This window comes from Chiloscyllium punctatum, chromosome 8, assembly GCF_047496795.1.
Source record: "Chiloscyllium punctatum isolate Juve2018m chromosome 8, sChiPun1.3, whole genome shotgun sequence".
Taxonomy (NCBI): Eukaryota; Metazoa; Chordata; class Chondrichthyes; order Orectolobiformes; family Hemiscylliidae; genus Chiloscyllium; species Chiloscyllium punctatum.
In genome coordinates this window covers 51,278,693-51,300,248 of record NC_092746.1, presented here as the reverse complement: position 1 = coordinate 51,300,248, position 21,556 = coordinate 51,278,693, and the positions used below count along the sequence as shown (strand labels likewise).

The 21,556-nt window shown below is 39.9% G+C and overlaps 2 long non-coding RNA genes and 2 other non-coding genes across 5 annotated transcripts; 1 reads left to right on the top strand and 3 right to left on the bottom strand.

The window, feature by feature from the left end:
- Positions 1-11,206: 11,206 nt before the first annotated feature.
- Positions 11,207-16,279, bottom strand: LOC140480548 (uncharacterized). The gene is made up of 5 exons (XR_011961341.1): positions 16,150-16,279; positions 13,965-14,050; positions 13,207-13,609; positions 11,913-11,970; positions 11,207-11,325 (listed from the first exon to the last, which is right to left on the bottom strand). It is a non-coding gene; the product is annotated as an uncharacterized lncRNA (long non-coding RNA).
- On the bottom strand, positions 11,409-11,477 carry LOC140480961 (small nucleolar RNA SNORD123). The gene has a single exon (XR_011961438.1). It is a non-coding gene; the product is annotated as a small nucleolar RNA SNORD123 (small nucleolar RNA).
- On the bottom strand, positions 12,090-12,158 carry LOC140480963 (small nucleolar RNA SNORD123). The gene has a single exon (XR_011961440.1). It is a non-coding gene; the product is annotated as a small nucleolar RNA SNORD123 (small nucleolar RNA).
- Positions 15,459-19,716, top strand: LOC140480549 (uncharacterized). Of its 2 annotated transcripts, none has more exons than XR_011961343.1 (3): positions 15,459-15,682; positions 16,183-16,320; positions 19,440-19,716. It is a non-coding gene; the product is annotated as an uncharacterized lncRNA (long non-coding RNA). The 2 variants fall into 2 exon arrangements; XR_011961342.1 differs by having other exon boundaries at positions 16,178-16,320.
- Positions 19,717-21,556: the final 1,840 nt, after the last annotated feature.

Here is a 21,556-nt window from a genome sequence, read left to right as displayed (position 1 = left end):
CAAAAAAACGAAAGAGGTCTCTATTAGGTAACTCGTACTTCCGTACTAACTGATTGAAGGACTTCATTACATGTCCCTCAAATACATCACCCATGCAAGATATACCCCTAGCTGCCCAACGTTTAAATCTTGAATCTATCATACCCAGTTGAAAACCTGGCATACCCACTAAAGGTGTAAACAAAGATGTTTTGCCAATATTACCTTCCCTCTGCCAAATTGCCCTCCACGTTTTAACAGTATTGATGACTATTAGATTATGGCAATATTCCCTAACTGTCCTCACTTTGTCCAAAAACAGCAAACTGGTAAGGGGGCACCTTGCCTGGGAGGTTTTGATATCTAGCCATATTGAAAGAGGGTACCCACAAACCCAATCACTTGCGTAGGTCAAAAGCGAGCTTAATTAGTAATTTTTAATGTCCAGAAGGTCTACTCCCCCCAGTCTGTGAGGCAACTGCAGTTTGGTTAATTTAATGAGGGGCCGTTTACGGTGCCAGATAAAGGAGCTGAACCAACTGTTCAGTCTCCTGAGTGTTTGTTTATTGAAAATCAGGGGGAGCATCTGTATAGGGTATAGCAAACGAGGGAGAATATTCATCTTAATAAGTGCTATCCGACCCAACCACGAGACTGGAAGTGCCTCCCATCTTTGGAGATCTGGTTTAATTTTTCCAAATAATTGAGTAAAATTGGCTTTAAACAGCCAAACCAGAACTGGAGTAATGAATATGCCCAAATACACAAAACCCCCCTGTGACCACCTAAATGGGAATCTATAGTCACTCTCAAGAGCCAACTCTTTCATAAGACCACCCATAGGCATAGCCTCTGATTTAGCAAAATTAATCTTATACTCTGAAAAAGCGCCAAATGCATGAATGCATTGTATCAGGCAAGGCACTGAGACTGCTGGATTTGTCAAGAAGATTAGAACATTGTCTGCATACAGCGAGATCTTATGTAATTTTGACCCCACTTCTGGAGCTGATATATTGAGATCCCCACGAATGGCCTTTGCCAACGGTTCAATCACCAACATAAAAAGTAATGGTGAAAGGGGACAGCCCTGCCGGCTGCCCCGAGAAATATTAAAATTGCTTGATTGTACCGCGTTGGTAATAACCACTGCGAGAGGTACACTGCAGAGAAACTTTACCCATCTTATGAAAACTTTGCCCGGACCAAACCGGTCTAGAGTACAGAAAAGGTACGGCCACTCAACTCGGTCAAATGCCTTCTTTGCATCTAAAGAAATCACCAATCCCTGTATTGACTGCTGTTGGCATGCTTGAATTATCTTAAGCAGCCTCCTAATATTATTGGAGGATCTGCGACCCTTTATGAAGCCCTTTCTAATCCTCTTTAATAATAGCCTTACCGCGAGAGCCTCTGAAAGGATCTTAAAGTCCAAATTAGAGAGCGAGATGGGCCTGTATGAAGCACAGTCTTCCGGATCCTTCCCGTTTTTAAGGATAAGTGAAATATTGGCCTCTCTCCGAGATGGTGAGAGACAATCATGACTGTATGAATCATTAAACATATTCAGCATCGAGCCTGACAGTATACTTATAAATTCCTTATAGAATTCACTGGGAAGTCCGTCAGGTCTGGGCGCCTTGTCACTCTGAAGCTGCCTCACAGCTTCCTGCATTTCTTGCTCTGATAAGGGGGCATTGAGAAAGGACTGTTGTTCGGGAGTCACACCCGGGAGCTTCAGGTCTCTAAAAAAGGATTCCGTTTTGGCCTGCCCCTCCTCACAATTCTCAGATTGGTATAATTTAGAGTAGAATCCCTGGAATGCTACACTAATCTTTTTAGAATCACATGTTAGGTTCCCAGACCCCTCTTTAATCGCTGTCATGGTTTGTGGGGCACTCCTCTTTCTAACAAGGTATGCTAAGTATTTGCCTGGCTTGTCACCATGCTCGTATAACCTTTGCTTTGCAAAAGCCAGTTCCTTCTTTGCCGTCTGTGTGAGCACGGAATTTAGTGTAGACCGCAGTGCCATAATCCTCTGTAGTTTGACCAATGAGGGTCTTTCAAAATAGGCCTTCTCGGCTGCCTGTGCTTGAAAGAGACGATGCTGCTCACCCTACTGCTGTTTCCTACTGATGGAACATGAAATAACTACCCCCTGGCATAAGCTTTGGCAGTTTCCCAGAGAACAGATGAGCTATCAACCAAGCCTATGTTGATGTCTAGGAATGCCCGAAATTCCCTAGAGAAATACTCCACAAACTTACTGTCCATGAGAATAAAGTGGTCCATTTGCCAGCACCTTGAATCCATTGTAACATCCTTAATCTTAATCATGAGGTACACTGGAGCATGATCAGAGATGGCAATATTACCAATCATACAAGATGCCACCAGGTTACCGCAGGAGTCAGAAAAAAAACAATCCTCGTGTGACATCTGTGCGGATTGGAGAAAAACGTGGAATCCCTACCTGTAGGGTGAAGACACCTCCAGACGTCCACCAACCCTACTTGCCCACACAGACCCAATAACTGTTTAGTTTGTGCAGAGGGTATCGAGGGACCTTTAGGCAACCTGTCTACTGTGGGGTCCATGAGGCAGTTAAAATCTCCCCCTATAATGATGTGCCAGGACTTGAGACTTATCAGTTTAGAAAAAGCATCTACCAAGAATTTAAGAGGATGAGCTGGGGGACAATAAACATTTAAAACATCATATTCTTCCCCATTTATCAAGGCTTTAAGAATTACAAACCTTCCATATGTGTCTTTAACACATTCCAACAATTTAAATGGGAGATTTTTCCTAACCAATATAGCCACTCCCCTACTTCTGGTATTAAATGATGAAAATAAACTCGGTCAAAGCCATTCATATGTAATTTCAGATGCTCCTTGTCATCCAAATGTGTCTCCTGTAACAAAACAGTATCCACCTTCTCCTTTCTAAGACTCAAGAGTACCTTCTTCCTCTTAATTGGTGAGTGAGTTCCCTTGATATTCCAGGTACACCATTTAATCAAATCATTAGCCATAATCTTCTGCAATAACATTTAAATTCCAGAGAGGAGGAACCCGAACCACAAATTGCTGAGCCTTAGTGTCGCATGGTCCACCAAGTATAAAAACTACATAAACTAAAACCACTACATTTAACAAACATACAAAATCATTAAAAATAAAAAACAACAAAAACCAGAAAACAAATCAACATATAAAGCGCCAACAGCGCTGAGTAGGGGAACTCACCCCCTGCCCGGAGGGGGACAACTACCTGTCCCAAACTGCCCATAAATAGGCATCTAACCATCTCAACCACCTTCACTTCTCCCAGCTAGAGCCGCATTGCAAGCACAAGTTAAAAAGAATAGACACCCCATAGAATATCAATATGAATAAAAAAACATTATTTTATAAAAAAAGGGGGAGTAAATACCCCACCCATCCTTTGGTATGTCCTAACTTAGAAATTTAAAATGTACATCTTAACCACTGCAGACATAGTTTGAGCCAAATTATTATCAATAGAGGGAAAAAAAAGGGAAAAACACAGCTCCAACCGGATTTCCTCCATTTCTTTTACAGAATGATAAACACATACCCAAGCAACAATATTTATACATACTACAATTATTTAAATTAGGTTAGTTTGTCCACAAAGCCTTCTCCAATGTGTCAAAGAGATGCATGGATCCATCTAAGGTGATCTGAAGCACTGCTGGATATCTCAGTGAGTACTGAATCCCGAGCTCCCTCAGTCTTCTCTTGACACCATCATATGATTTTCGCTTCTGGATCACCGCTGCTGAAACGTCCTGAAAAAACATGATCTTAGACCCCCCTGTAAATTAGGGCCTTTGGATCCTTCCCCTGGAGTCTGGAAGCCTCCATGACTCTCTCCTTATCCGGTAATGATGGAACCACACCAGGAAAGGACGAGGGCGTTGACCCAGATGCGACCACCGTGCTGCGACCCAGTGAGCCCTCTCTATCTTCAATCCTCTCATGCCAGTCTCCAAGTCAAGGAATTTCAGAAGCCAATCTTCAACAAATTCCACAGGCCGCTCACCCTCCTTACCCTCAGGCAGACTGATGATCTGAATGTTTTTTCTCCTTCCCCGTTTTCAAGATCATCCACTTGGTCACGCAAATTACGAACCTGCGTCTTCACGGCTTGGATCTCTTCCTTGAATAAACTGGCATCAACTTCCACCACAGTGACCCTGTGCTCCACCTCATCCGTCCTCTTTTCCAGGTCTCCCAGCTGCTGCTCATGCTTCTGCAGCATGAGAGAGACTGGAGCCAGCTTCTCTTCAATCTGTTTCCCCAACAGCTCGTTAGATTTCGAGAGCTGGTTCACCAGGTCCTGGAGAGTAATCGGCTCCGAGGCTGCTGCAGGCTGAGCTGTAGACCCGGCCTTGGATGCTCCTCCTCCCTTTTTAGGCATTTCTGGACGACTGAAAATACAGTTAAGTCAATTTTTAAATGTTTCTTGGGTCTCCACAAACTTTCCAACACCCCAAGAAATCCCGATGACCTGGGTTGAGTGGGTTGAAGGACCGCCCTGCTCCTGCTGCGATGTAAAGCTCTGCAGTGTGATCTTCTCAGATCCCCGCCATCTTAGATCCCATCCATATGTCTCTTTTAAGATGAGACTTTAAAAAGATCTGGATGATTTTCGTTCCTTTTGATTCTGTTTCTTTTATTTCTCTTGTTTTTTAAATTGTTCTTTTATAACCAAGATGGTGCCAGAGAATGGCACCTGTACACTTTTCACCGTATTCCCGTATTCCTATACTCGAGTAAACGTAGCAATAAAATCTGATTCTAATTTTGATTGTCAAATTTGCTTTTGACATAGAGATAGCAAACTGAATTTTAAAGAGGACAAAAGGAGGCACAAAAAGATACAAATAGGTGAATTGAATAGGCAAAAACCTAGCAAATGGAGTATTATGTGGGAAAATTAAGTTGCCCATTTGGCAGAAAAACAAAAAAGCATGTTATCTAAATAGTGAGAGATTAGAGAGCTCTGACATGCAAAGGGACCTGGATGCATTCGTCAGAAAAGGTTAGAATACAGGTATAGCAAGCTATTAGGAAAGTTAATATAATGGTATCATTCATCACAGGGGGAACTGAATAGACAGGGAACTGAAGATAATTTTTCAGTTATTTGGGGCATGATGACTCCACATCTGGAGTACTGTGACAACAAGTCATTACCTTACATAAAGAATGATGTAAATGTTTTGACAGTAATTCAGAAACAGCTCCTTACTAAATTAAAATAATATTGTCTGGGCTGATGACGCATTACCTCCCCTGGTCTCTAAAGGCCTCTACCATGCTGACAAGCAGTGCATGCTCCATAGCAGCTCCAATCACACTACTGCAGCTCCACCTACACCACGCCAGCATCACTTACACCACGCCAGCTCCAATCACACTACTGCAGCTCCACCTACACCAGGCCAGCTCCACTTACACCATGCCAGCTCCACTTACACCATGCCAGTTCCACTTACACCATGCCAACTCCAATTACATCACGCCAGCTCCAGTCACACTGCTCCAGCTCCACTTAGACCACGCCAGCTCCAATTACACCATGCCAGCTCTACTTACACTATGCCAATTCCAGTCACACTGCTCCAGCTCCACTTACACCAGGCCAGATCCACTTACACCATGCCAATTCCAATCACACTGCTCTAGCTGCACTTACACCATGCCAATTCCAATCACACTGAGCCACTCCACTTACACCCCACCAGCTCCATTTACACCATGCCACCCCAATCTCACTGCACCAACTCCACTTACACTGCACCAGCTCCAATCACATTGCATCAATAACTATTACACAAAGGTGGAACTTGGACCCAGTCCTTGAGGCCCAGAGAGACAGTACACTAGAGTTTTTGATTAAAGCCTTTTTGAAAGTCCACCAATTAACTAATGAACGAAGAAACAACAATTAACAATCACAGTCCACCAGTGGCAGTGCAACAATAAAAGTGGGAAAGGGAAAGAAAAGAGGGAGGGGATTCAACTAAAATGGAATTAGAGGGATAAATAATGCACCCCAGTGGTGCCCACATCTCTGAAGGTGTCATAGGTGGACACGATGTGCTCCTGTTAAAGCACCCTGGAACAAATGTAGCCATGGCAGAGGCAGTCAGGAACTATGACCTTCCTATGGCCTGGCCTGAACGTGTAGATGCCTACTTTAACAAGGGACACAAGGAGATTCCCTGATCTGTCCACCCCCCTCCACCCCAGGTAATCAAAGATCAGGCTTATGGGACTGAAGTGCAACCAAAAGCGAACAACTAAGGATTTAAAAAGTAACTCTACAGGAGGTGTAGTGTTCCACAATAAACATACATATGAATCACTGACTTCAAAGTGCTACAAGGTGACTCCAATGAAAAGCGGGAAGATTCCTGCTTAGAGAGCCCTCACTGGGAACTCATGCTGGCTGGCAGGAAAAATGGAATGCCAAGACAAGTCCAGGTGGCAAATCAATGAGAAATGGATGGTATGCAGCAGCAGTCCATACAGAAACTGCTCTACAGCAATTGGAAGGACTGACCAGAGGTCATTTCCATGAAATAGCTCAAGCATGGTCCCCTGAAGAAGGTTCTGGAACCAATGAAGTATGAGCCCACCTACTCAATCTCTCCTCATGAGACAGTCCCTCTATACCTGGATCAGCCAAGCGGATATTCTCAGGATCGCTTACAGAAGTACAGGTCCTGGGCCTTCTCCATCGTCACTCACTTACCACCCAATACCTGGAGGAATAAAGCCTCATCTTCTGCCTCAGGACACTCCAATCCCATGGCATCACTGTGGATTTCACCAGTTTTCTCATATCCCCTCCCCCCACCTTACCCCAGTTCCAACCTTCCAGCTCAGCACTGCCCTCATGACCAGTCCCACTTGTCCATCTTCCTTCCCACCTATCCACTCCACCCTCCTCTCTGACCTATCACCTTCACCCCCACCTCCATACACCTATTGCAGTCTCAGCTACCTTCCCTCTAGGCCCATTCCCTTCCCATTTACCTCTTCACCCCTGAGGCTCCCAACCTCATTCCTGATGAAGGGCTTTTGCCTGAAACGTCTACATTTTCTGTTCCTTGGATGCTGCCTGACCTGCTGTGCTTTTCCAGCAGTGCATTCTTGACTCTAATCTCCAGCATCTACAGTCCTCACCTGCATCTACAGCATCTTTCACCTGCTTACAATACCAGTCTATCATTCCTTAGATAAGGGGATCAAGACTGTTCACAGTATTCCAACTTTGGCATGATTAGTGCATTATCCAGTCGAGCAAGAGTTCCCTCCTTTTATACTCCATTCCCTTTGAAATAAAGGCCAATATTCTACTTGGCTTCCTTATTACCTGTCAAACTTGGGTGCTAGCTTTTTATGATCTATGCCTGAGAACCCCCAAATTCCTCTGTGCTGAAGCGTTCTGCAGTCTTTTTCCATTTAATTAATATTCAGGTCCTTTATCCTTGCTGCCAAAGTGCATCATCTCAAGTTTTTGCCCACTCACTTAATCTGTCTATGTCCCTCTGCACCTCTTTGAGTCATGCCCTGATTGTCCTAAGAGTGTGACAAATTGAGTCATACCCTGATTGTCCTAAGAGTGTGACAAATGCCCCTTAACCCAGTTATCTAGTCAACTACTGGGAAGGCATGTCATGGATGGAGGTGGTGAGTTGACGCTCTTAAGTGACTGCTAACTGATCACTTAAGAGCCTTAGCTCCTGGTCAGTTGGGAAAGACCTCAATGGAGCTTCTACCCAGCACCTGACTGCTGAGGTGGTGAGAAGTGGGTGAGAATCCCTCTAGAATCATCTCACTCAATTAATTCCTCTCCTTGCCACCTCCAGGCAGGGAAATGTTGTGCCCACAGTTTAGTTCTATTTAAGTTTAACCTGATTGGAGTTTAACCTGAAATTAATATTTTATTAGATCTATAATTCCTCCAGTTAGGTCCTCTTATGGTGCATTGGTAAAGTCCAAACCCCTGAACTAGGAGGCCTTAGTTCAAGTGCTACCTGTTCCAGAGATGTGTAATAACATCTCTGAACAGGTTAATTAGAAAAATAATTTAAACAAAAATGCTACAGTTCTAAAGGTTTCGGTTTAGAAGATTTATCAAAGTGTGATTCAACAATGGAGGGGTACCATTGTAAAGGAATGCCAGGCTCCATAAATAATTTTTAAAAATTATTACTCAACTGTGGTATGGAAATTTTCAATGTATTTGGTCTGATGACCATGTCTCTGTATATCTTAATTTACTCAGTTTGAGATACAAGACCGCCAATGTGAAGGCTGAGAGAGAATCCTTTATATTGACAGGACCTCTCTATCTTCCTTGGAGCATTTTGGCTTTAGGCCAGTAAAGGAAGAGTTTGTGCATATTTGAAAAGTTGGACTTTTCAAATTCTAATGGAGAATGTTACATGCAAACGTTTCATTCGAAACAGGTTGAGGTAGGTTGAAGTGTCTGGTATCTTAATATCTGTACTGAAAGCAATTATGTTGTGAAACAAAAGAGCATTAAAAGAAGTCTAGAAGATTTAGTTCTGAGCTGAGGACTGATTTATTTGTCAGATCTTTTAAAGTACCTGAGACAATCATAGTTTAAACATTGTTTCCTGTGTTTTGCAGTACAACCTTTCCTTTATTACCAAACTCTTCTTATATTCTCAATCTCTCCCCATTAAATTAAAAGAAATGAAACTTACAGTTTTTTCATCATCATATCAGTCTTCCAATAATATTGATGTTATTTTAAACATTGTCAAACACAACTACAGAAATTAGGAACAATTTTATTGATGAGTCTACAGTTCACATAAACCGTTTTCTTAAAAATAGATACCATGATTTTTTTGTGTGATGGATTGCACTGTTCCCAGTTATAATGAAGTATTGATTTATGTCAGTTCTGAATTACAGCAAAGTAGGTCAACAAAAATAGTCTGTCATTTAGTCTCAATCCCAGGACCAAATAATAACAAATATAACTTACTCATTTGATTTCAAAGACTCTTGTAAACAGTATATTCTGTATTTCACTCATAGACCAGATAATTGTTAATATCACCTGATGATATTTGTGAAAGAATTCATAGGAAATAGAAGAACTGAGGGAGCTAAAGGACTTAACTACTACTTCATTGGAATTACAAATGTGCAGTTGAACAAAATTTTCACTTTATTGTTATGTAGATAGCACATAATTTAGAAATTTAAAAAGATTCAAGCTATGACACAGCAATGAGTTTGAAATGCTGAAAAACTTATATTCACTTCATTACAAATGAATTAAATGCAAAGGAGTGTGAGATAAATTAATGGGGGAACAATTAAATTTTCTTCATTTGATTCAAGCTTAAGATTAATTGTGTCAATATTATTGCAGTATATGTACATAATACATCTGGGATCTAATGAAAATAATATATATAATTATAACTCTGTGGATAAAAATTAGACTTATCACAGTGTGCTCCTGGAACCAAGGTGGCTTGTTTATTTTCAGTCACTATTTGAGTTATTAAAGGCATAAAAAAGATTTATTGTTGTTAAATCTGAGCTCAGCCTTTCCCTCATCTGAATCCAATGTGAAATTAGCTCCTCTTTTCTTTCCAACTCTCAATCCAACGAAACCCTAGATTTGGACTAGCCCCTCACTGTGACTACACTTTGTTGCTCCTGATCACATAGAGTCATAGAGATGTACAGCATAGAAACAGACCCTTTGGTCCAACCTGTCCATGCCGACCAGATATCCCAACCCAATCTAGTCCCACCTGCCAGCACCCAGCTCATATCCCTCCAAACCCTTCCTATTCATATACCCATCCAAATGCCTCTTAAATGTTGCAATTGTACCAGCCTCCACCACATCCTCTGGCAGGTCATTCCATACACGTACCCTCTGCGTGAAAAAGTTGCCGCTTAGGTCTCTTTTATATCTTTCCCCTCTCACCCTAAACCTATGCCCTCCAGTTCTGGACTCCCTGACCCCAGGGAAAAGACTTTGTCTATTTATCCTATTCATGCCCCTCATAATTTTGTAAACCTCTATAAAGTCACCCCTCAGCCTCCGATGCTCCAGGGAAAACAGCCCAACTTGTTCAGCCTCTCCCTTTAGCTCAGATCCTCCAACCCTGGCAACATCCTTGTAAACCTTTTCTGAACCCTTTCAAGTTTCACAACATCTTTCCAATAAGAAGGAGACCAGAATTGCACACAATATTCCAACAGTGGCCTAACCAATGTCCTGTACAGCTGCAACATGACCTCCCAACTCCTGTACTCAATACTCTGACCAATAAAGGAAAGCATACCAAACACCTTCTTCACTATCCTATCTACCTGCGACTGCACTTTCAAAGAGCTATGAACCTGCACTTCAAGGTCTCTTTGTTCAGTAACACTCCCTAGGACCTTACCATTAAGTGTATAAGTCCTGCTAAGATTTGCTTTCCCAAAATGCAGCCAGAGTTCAGGTAAATGAGGGGGGGACTTCACAGAGACTTATGAAATTCTAAGAGGACTAGACAGGATAGATGCAGCGAGGATGTTCCTGATGATGGGTGCACCCATAGCCACAGGTCACAGTCTGAGGATTCAGGGTGGACCATTTAGGACAGAGGTGAGGACGCATTTCTTCACCCAAAGAGTGGTGAGCCTGTGGAATTCATTACCACAGGAAGTAGTTGATGCCAATGTATTCAACATGCAGCTAGATATAGCACTTGGGGCAAATGGGGTTAAAGGTTATAGGGAGAAATCAGGATTAGGCTATTGAGTTGGACGATGAGCCATGATCGTAATGAATGGCGGAGCAAGCCCAATGGTCTCCTCCTGCTCTTATCTTCTATGTTTCTAAGTTTCTTTGAAACGTTGGATGCCTATCTGGTTCCTAGTTAATATTACAGGCAATGAGCCCACTGTAACTAGAGAAGGAGAAAGTAGAAAACTGTTCCATTAATTCAGCAGTGTGACTGTTTTGTAAAGTGTTCTGCTTCTTCAGCAATATTTTCAATATCAGCAAATAATTTCTGTATTTTAAATAGGAAATGGGATACACTATAAAACCATATTTTGAAATGAAACAAAATAGGCCTTTTCTCAAAAAAAACCTCAGGTCTTCATGGAAAGACAAACAAGAAACATCAAGCTGATTATTTCCAGGGCATGTCTATTTAATGTGCGTAAAATATCTTCTACAACTCCGTCAAGATTGCAAATTCAATTCCTTATTGTCTTGAAGGATGTCATCATCTTCTAGATTTCCAAGAATCTTGTAAAATGCAGATATAAAAAAAATTATAACTAATTATGAAACTGATAAATATACCAGTAGAAGTATAGACAGAAGAAGAATGTGAATCAGGAAATGGATGGCATCTTAACTTCAGATGATTTCAGATCCCCAATTTCATCATTTTCACAGAGAAATACAACATGCTCCAACATAATTAATGTGTTCCTCTTTTCTTACAGTGTTAGTAAAATGTTTCAACATAATTTCATATGAACAAACAAAACACTAATTTAATAGATTCTGATATACAATAAGAATAGCTACAGCTCTTTTTTTATAACATGATTTCTCAATTCTAGACATGTTAACAAATTGTAACTTCAGTCAGAATAGTAAATGATTTGAATTCAATGGGCCACACTTATGAGCACTTAAAGAGGAAACAATGTCATTATATATGCACTATTAAATGACAGTAAAGTTATATTATTTATAAATCTAAGGAGTTGTAAATGATGGGATCAGTCCATGGCAATATCTTATGAATGATACATTGTATTATTAGGATGAATAGAACAAGTAAATGCTGTTCCTCAAATTGTTTGTACTAATAGAAAACATACCTTTTAAAAGCATAAATGTTGGGAAATCCCTTTCCCTCATTGCTTATAGAATGATGTTCTGTGTCCCAGAGATTTCCAGGGATGTTGCAAAATCCAGACATAGAAACAGATGGAATAAGATATAATAAAACAAACAAATTTCCAAACTGAGACATGAAAATTTAGAGAGAAACACAATGTGAATCAGGAAATGGATGGCATCTTTACTTCAGACAATATCAGATCCCTTAGATCATCATTTCCACAGAGAAATCAACCTGCACCATCAACCTCAACAGTCTAGTTTTTAACACAATTTTTACTGAAATGTTCCAACTTAAGGTTACGCTAACCAGGAAAACATTATTTTCAATTGCAGTTAGTAATAACTACAATTTTGTTAAAAATAATGAACTTCCTCAATTTGAGACACAGGACAAGGAATAGGCATTTCAGCCTTTCAGTCTGCTTCATCATTCAGATGGATCATAGCTGATCAGTAATTCAACTCAGTTCACCTGCTTGTTGTTGGAGGGAATAGTTTCTTTATATAAGCCTTACTGCATCCTTTAGAGAACTTGATCAAATTAAAGCTCAGTCTTTTCTACTCAAAGGAATATAAGTCAAGTTTATGCAAATTATGTTCTCATAATTTAACTCTTTAAGACCCCACATCATTCCGATGAATTTGTACTGAACTCCATATCGCCATAGACAAACATATCCTTCCTGAGTTGAACTGGAGACTGAACATAGTACTTTGGATGGGGACTGTACAATGTCTTTTTGCAAATGCCTTCTCCTATTGTTTTGGAAATTTAGATTTTCAATTTTGTGTTCATTCATCCTAACCATTTCTAAATATTGTGGCATGAAGCTCCTGAACAAATTCCAATGGAAGACAATTTGCCATGTCTTGACAATCAGAATACCTGCCTTAATCTTCACTCTCATTATGTCTCATAACAAAGTTATAACCGAGACAAAATCTGCCTCTAACTCTGTACACTCACATTGTCAATATTTTTGTGTGAAATCGTATTTCATGATTCCTGAAAGTACACATGGATAATGGCCATAAATACTTTGTTTATCTTATTTGTGACTAATTAAAGTAGATTAGCCAGGCATGACTTGTACATGACAAAGCCATGTTGGCTCTCTATAGTCAGTGCATATTTATCAAATAATCCAGGCTGAGTAACAAATGCTGATTAGCTTTCCCACATAGAACAGCAAACACATATAAACAGACTGCATAAATAGACTGTTCACCTTTGCTATGTAATGATTTGAATATTAAACAAAAGCATACCTTCTAAACCTGGTGTTCAGAATCACAAATCATCCTCAGTCTTTGATTTTGGGATTTTGGTGGGCGGCACGGTGGCACAGTGGTTAGCACTGCTGCCTCACAGTGCCAGAGACCCGGGTTCAATTCCCACCTCAGGCGAATCTCTGTGTGGAGTTTACACGTTCTCCCCGTGTCTGCGTGGGTTTCCTCTGGGTGCTCCGGTTTCCTCCCACAGTCCAAAAATGTGCAGGTTAGGTGAATTGGCCATGCTAAATTGCCCGTAGTGTTAGGTGAAGGGGTAAAGGTAGGGGAATAGGTCTGGGTGGGTTGTGCTTCGATGGGTCAGTATGGACTTGTTGGGCCAAAGGGCCTGTTTCCACACTGTAAGTAATCTAATCTTAAAAACTTGAGGTTTCCAGGAATGCTGAAAAGTCCAGATATAAAAACAAATGGAATAAAGAATGATTAATATTAACTCATTTCGTCACTGATCAATAAAGGATGTTTAGAGAGAAGCTGAACGTGAATCAGACCATGGATGGTATCTTAACTTCAAATCATTTTAGATTCCTTTAATCATAATTTTCACAAGATATTTAACATTGTCCTCCGTAATGTAATTGTTAAATGTACTTCATTATTTGTCAATTTATATATCTAAAGAATTGTAAATGCTGGGATATATCAAAGATAAAGTTTTTTTCAATATGTTGTATCATCTGGAGGAAAAAATAAATAAATGCTGTTACTCAAAGTGTCTCTATTAAATTAAATCATACCTTCTAAGAACATAAATTGTTGGGAAATCGTTTTTCCTCTCTGCTGATAGGATGATATTCCATTGTGCTAATGGTTTTCATGGATGCTGCAAAATCCAGATGTAAAAACAAATGAATTAAGAATGGTTAATATTAACCCATTGCCAAATTGATAAATATTTTAACAGAACTTTGAAGAGAAGCAGATGCAAATTGGAAAATGTCTGGCATCGTTTCTTTAGATATTCTGCTCATAATGCTTATTTAACATGCTGTGACATCTATCTTTAAAGCTCGTGTATAAATGGTTGTTGTAATTTCAGATCCCCAAAATCACCACTTGAAGAGAAATAAAATGATTTCCTTTAACATTTACACTGTTTGCAAAGAATCATTAATAATTCTGAGTGGATTATTAGGAATATTATTAACGATACTTAATATCATTTGTACCAACATAGAAGTGTGGTCATAAACAGTGTGCTTCATAAATGGAATGAGGTGAGAATTGAGGATTTGATGAGAGTGGGTATTTTCTGGCAAATGAAATGTAGTTTATCCTCTTGAACTTAATTTAGAACTTCAACAACTGAAAATAACCTCCAATTTACACAAAACTTAGAGATTACCTACCCCATTGGTTGTTCACAGTCAATTCGCCATAACTGATTGTCTGACTACTGTGCGCAGATAACTGAGTGATTTCTGATAACTTGGGTGTGGCTTGAAATTGGCTAAGAGCCTAATGAGTTTTCTTCTCACACTATCATCACAAACTCTCACATTAACTACCTACTACGTCACTCTGGCACTCTGCTTGTTGTTGCTAGTCCGATTCTTCCACTCATTGTCACTGGGATATCCTGGGATCCCTGACACTAATGCCACCCTCAAAAGTCAGTTATGTACAAGCACGGCTTTTGCCCAGGGAGAAAACTGCATTGACACCACTCTTCATTCTCACTTCAACTCCAATTGGTCGCTCAAAATCCTGGAGTCATGGAGTCATAGAGATGTACAGCACAGAAACAGACCTTTCGGTCCAACTCATCCATGCTGACCAGATATCCTAACTTAATCTAGTCCCACTTGCCAGCATTTTGACCATATCCATCTAAACCTTTCCTAATCATATATCCATCCAGATGCCTTTTAAATGTGTAATTGTACCAGTCTTCACCACTTCCTCTGGTAGCTCATTCCATACACGTTCCACCCTCTGCATGAAAAAGTTTGCCCCTTAGGTCACTTTTACATCTTTCCCCTCTCACCCTAAACCTATGCCCTAATGTTCTGGACTTCCCCCACCATTGGGAAAAGACTTGTCTATTTATCCTATCCATGCCTCTCATGATTTTATAAACCTCTATAAGGTCACCCCTCAGCCTCTGACACTTCAGGGAAAACAGCCCCAGCCTGTTCAGCCTCTCCCTATAGCTCAAATCCTCCGACCCGGAAACATCCTTGTAAATCTTTTCTGAACCCTTTCAGGTTTCGCAACATCCTTCCCATAGGAAGGAGACCAGAACTGCACAACACTACTGTATCATTAATCTTCAATTTAACTTAACGTATCATGAATACTGTATGTAGTAAAACATAAGGCTTCAATTTGTTCTACCAGACTTTCATCTTGCTCCCCAACTGTGATCGTAAAAATGAAAGAAAAAGCGTAGAATGTAAAGCGTCAATCAAAGTCAGGATTACCACCGAAGAACATTTGATTCCGAAAATTACATGTTAGTACTGTTGGTATTTACCGTTTTAAAGTCGATAGCCACAATGTAAAATCTTTTTTTAAATATACATACACTTTAAAAAAGTAACAATTGCAAATTCAAGCAGTTAGTTTGCCAACTGAGAAAATACATTTTAACTTATTTATTTATAAAGTTTGCTCTACACTTTGTGAAGGTTTTAAAAATTGTTGAAAATGGCATCTGGTCTCAATTACTGTTTCAGAAATTGATATTTAGACAATACTGCCATATAAAATATTCAATGTAATAACAGAATATAAAATAATAGTTTGCAATAATAAAGGATATATTAGTAAAATAACAAATAAACCATAAGTTAACATCCTTCAAAGCTGAACTTTCCAGATGTTCAATTGTAATGGTAAGATCATCGCTAAACTTTCAGCTGAATTACAACAGCATACAAATTTAATAGTTACATTATTTTACAAATGATTAATAATTACCAGAAGTTTTGTATAAATTCTTCCCAAGTGTAGTTTGAATGACTGTACCTGCGGTAAGTATTGAGTTAGACTGAGGGGACGGAGCAATGCCACGTCTCAGAAGCTGCAAACTGCTGGAATGTGCTAAAGAGAAGCTGAAGGGGAGAGATCGGAATCTCACGGGATCAAGAGGTGAGTGTTGGACTGTTAGCAACAGAATCCCTGAGTGAAATTTCGCTATATATTATAATATTCAGCAAGATGAAAGTGACATATCATTTGCGTTGGTGATAGAAATGTTTTGATTTATGTGACTTGTGACACCCCCGTTTTGGGACGGCACCATTTAACAGCGTGGGGCGTCAGAGAGCACAGACAGAGCTGGGATGAGAGCAGAGCAGTGATATCCTGATCTTCAGAGAGAGGATAGAAGCGGAGAACGCTCACTCAAAGCAGTGGTCACAACTACTCCAAACTCATCAGCAAGTTTGACCTCACGAAAGATTTTGTTTAAAAACAAAAGAACTTCGGAATGTGTAAAACAGGAACAAAATCAGAAATTGCTGAAAACGCTCAACAGGTCTGGCAGCATCCCATCAGAGTTAACCCTGAAACAGGGTTCTGAAGGGTAATTTGATCCAAAACGTTAACTCAGATTTCTCTCCACAGATGCTATCAGACCTGTTGAGCTTTTCCGGCAAATTCTGTTTTTGTTATGACTTTGATGGCATTGTAGATTAATAACTAAATTTGTTTGGGAAGTTGGAGTATTTTGTCGGTGAGTCAAGCATATGTTCAATGAAGTGTATGTTTCAATAGTTAGGCGCATTATTTTGCAGAATGTGCTCTGAGCTGCTGTGGGGCAGTTCTGCAACAATAACATAACCTTAAAGTCTTTCACAGTCCCGACCGTACTGCATGTGGTGGTCAATTTGTTATTTATAGATACAAGCACACAAAAGTAATTCTGATGTATTTGTGGACATTGCAGTTGTATTAGGAATCTGGTTAATTGAAGCAATGTTTGAGCCCGCTTAACTCAGCTTCTCTCTCCACAGATGCTGCCAGACCTGCTGAGTTTCTCCAGCAATTTCTGTTTTTGTTTCAGATTTCCAGCATCTGTAGCTCCTTCTTTTATTTCGAATTAAGCAATGCTATTCTTATGCAAAAAACAAAATCATATATGTTTGGTGATTATCATACTAGTACGGTTTTAATGTCAAGTGAAAATTGCGTGAATTTCTGGACAATACAATGGTATTGTTTACTTCATAATGAACGTATGAAGAATTGGTTGCCTCTCCGGTGTATGAACGGTGCCTTGCCCGTTCATTTCACATTTAGTTTATAAGTGCTTTGAGATCCAGTTTTAGACAATTTCCCATCTCTTACACTTTTTAAATACTTCATTCCACATCAAAAAGCAGGGAACTATGGGGCGGCACGGTGGCACAGTGGTTAGCACTACCTCACAGCGCCAGAGACCCGGGTTCAATTCCCACTCAGGCGACTGACTGTGTGGAGTTTGCACATTCTCCCCGTGTCTGCGTGGGTTCCCTCCCACAGTCACAAAGATGTGCAGGTCAGGTGAATTAGCCATGCTAAATTGCCTGTAGTGTTAGGTGAAGGGGTAAATGTAGGGGAATGGGTGGGTTGCGCTTCAGCGGGTTGGTGTGGACTTGTTGGCCCAAAGGGCCTGTTTCCACACTGTAAGTAATCTAATCTAGAAAGTGTTAAAGTTACAACATGCAATTAAAAGCAAAATACTGCAGATGCTGGAAATCTGAAACAAACACAGAAAAGGCTGGAGAAACTCAACAGATCTGGCAGCATCTGTGGAGAGAGAGACAAAGTTAACGTTTCAAGTCTGGTGTGACTATTTCTCAGAACTCAGGATGGAATATTACTTTTGCAGTAACAATGTAGCCTAAAATTGTGATTCACAGTCAGAGGGTTTTTGCTTAGAGTCATAGAGTCATATAGCACAGAAACAGACCCCTCAGTCCAACTTGTCCATGCAGACCAGTTTTCCAAACTAAACTAGTCCCACTTGCTTGCTTTTGGCCCATGTTCCTCCAAACCTTTCATATTCATGGACTTATCCAAATGTTGTTTAAATGTTATAATTGTACTTGCATCTATCACTTCCTCTGTGTAAAAACATTGCCCCTCATGTTCTTTTGAAATCTTTCTCCACTCTTAAAAATCTCCCTAATTTTGAACTCCCCTACCTTATGGAAAAGACCTTTGCTATTCATCTTATCTATGCTCCTCATGATTTTATAAACCTCTACCACAAAATATAGAATGGTTAAGCATTAGAGAGAACTTGCTGTTCTTAAACATAGTCAGTATATGTACAGTTGTATATTTTTTTCCGAAGAGATTAGTTCCACTAAACTACATGCAGATCTGGGCATTCCAATATCTAGGAATAATGTAAATCCATGAAAAATGTACAGCCAAAATAAAGATTCACAATAGTGATGGGGTTGAGAAGTCAAATTGATAAAGGCAATTTTGAGAAAGTTGGGGTTTTTACATTGGAAGAGAAAGGCTGAGAGAGATCTATGCAAGGGTTTCTAAAACATGAGAATTTATGACATTAACAGCGAAAATATGTTTCCACTGGTTTGGATGATCAGTTTATACAGTATGACTTATTACCAGCAAAGTTAGAGGAAAGCTTTAAAAAGATAAACCCTCACCAATGCACATACACACACTCTGTTTTTGTCAAAATACAAAATACATGAGCATTTAAAAAGGAATGTTTTATAATAGATAACAAAATAATTCAGGGAAAGGCTGGATAATGGAATAAAAGCAGAAAATAATGGAAACCATGCCATTCAGTCAGCATCTGCAAAAAATGATGTAGGTTAATATTATAAGTATAGTCAAAATGAAGTAACATATTTGCTGAGCTTTCAGATTTCACTGTCCCACTTAACTTTGCAACCGCATATCAGTTTCTGAACCTAAGACATTAAGTTGGAAATGGTAATGACCAAATAAAGGAATTGAGACACTCTGCTCAGAACCACCCATCCAATACCAGGAAAATTCCTAACAAATAATCTTTGTTATCTTTTTGTCAGATAAATTTTTTACTCATTCCAAACAGTTGTCCCAAGTCTTTGAGTCTGACTTAATACTATACCTAAAGTAGAACTTTATCAAGTATATTTTTGGGGAATAGACAGGAATTTAGAGGAACCAGATCAGGTTTGATTTTATTGAATGGTGAAGCAGGCTGGAAGCAGGCCACATGTCCTATTCCTACTGCTAACATGTTTGTTCATTTGCAGCTTTCCATAATTTACTTATATCCTTCATCAGAACTGGAAAGAATTAAGAAATGGAATTGGTTGGAGCCAGTCAAAGAGCTATCACCAGTATAATGAGCAGGATCCGTCACTGCTGAACATCCTGAGGTTCTACAAATACAGAGAAAAGCTGCACAAGAATCTTCCAGCAACCCACTTGATTGTTTCACATTTCCCAAACTGACTGTCAGTTGTACTTCCAACAGCACTGAGTTGTAATTATTTACAAATTAGATGAATGACTTCTGATTAAATCTTGAATAGCTAAACTTTCTAAACATGATATGGTTTAAATGAGCATGTTCTATCATTGCATTTGATGTTTGAAAATTAACAATTCTCAAATGTGGTTGTTTCAGTTCATTTTAGTTCCATTCAACCTCCAAACATGACAAGGGTTTCACCTGCAAACTGCAACTGAATCCAATTATTTCATGATTTGGAGATGAATTATTTCAATGCCACATTCTGCTAAACACATTTTGGGAGATATTAATCAGTCTACCAGGAAATAACAGTACATTAGATATGCATGCAATGAGAAGACATAAGGATACTACAAAAAACGTAAAAGGTTTGGTGGGCAAAAGGTGCGGTAAATGGAGTATGATGTTGGAAAATGCAAACTTGCCCATTTTAGCAAGAAGAATAAAAAACAACTAACTGGTGAGAGATTGCAGTGTTGGCTGGGTCCCCTATAGAATGAATCAGGTAATTATGAAAGCTGGTAGGATTTTATTATTTATTGCAAGGGGAATTGAATACAAAAGAAAGGAAGTTATACTTTAGTTGTACAGGACATAGGCACATCGAGAATACTGTAAACAGTAACGGTTACCTTATTTACAGGAAGAATGTAAATGGATTGAAAGCTCAGAGAAGGTTTAGCAGACAGACACCGGGAGTGAATGTACTGAGTGAATGACCAGACCATGCTTCTACTCAGGAGAGTTCAGAAGAGCAAGAGACCACTTGATTGAAACATACGAAGATCCTGAGGTGTTTTTGAGAAGTTGGACATGGGGAGGATGTTTCCAATATTGAAGAATTGGGAACTGAGGGTCCGTGTTTAAAAATCAGGGTTTGCCCATAAAACAATTCACACAAAATCGTTCTCTCGCGAATTATCAGAATTCCATTTCCACTGTCTTTTCTCAGAACAATTTATTTATTTCTATTTCGAGATACAAAAATATGATACACTTCAACAGGTCTGAGAGGAATATGATAATAGAACAAAAGAATACAACACAATAATGCAAGGGATGAGATTTAGAATCTACGCCAGGAGGTGTACTCTTAAACACAGTCAAATGCTTTTTTTTTAACGGGGGGGGGGGGGGGGGGGAGACAAGCATGAAAAGTTAAATTAGAGACAAGCCATTACATTTAAAATCAAATCAAAATCCCACAAAGAATCAATATTCCAATGCAACTAAAAGAATGGAAACGAAAAAAAATTCATTCCAAAAAGTTTGCTTTGCAACTTAGTCATTTCGGTCAGCACTTGTCCTTCAAACAGAGTTTTCAGATGGTGTACGCCCTCGCTTTGGTGAAAGTGATCTAGGCTCGGTAATCCAGACTTGGATCTTCTTCAGGGATATACAGAGCGGCTTCTCTGCCTCGATAGAGACCTGGATCGGGACCGTGACATCGATCCAGGAAAGAATGACCGAGATCTTATTGGAGAAAAAAAAACTGGACCAGGCACGTCTCCAGCAAGGTGACCGGGTAACGCCCTCCTTCCCCGGCAGAGTGACCGGGTAACGCCCTCCTTCCCCAGCAGTGTTAACGCCATCTCGTCCTGCAGTGATGACAGTGATCAGCACCATATTCACAGCATTGATCATTTGGGCCAAAGGGTTTGCGAGCTGGAGGCGTGTGCAGGGTGGCATTTAGGTTGACAATTCTACTCTAACATCCGAGGAGTAGGAAAATCGACTTCATCAGGACTATTTTTCCTGTACCTTGGATGCTGCCAGACCTGCTGTGCTTTTCCAGCGCCACTCTAATCTCCAGCGTCTGCAGTACTCACTTCCACCTAATTCTACTGGAACAGGTGAGCTGCCAATTACCTTGCCACCCCAACCATGAACAAC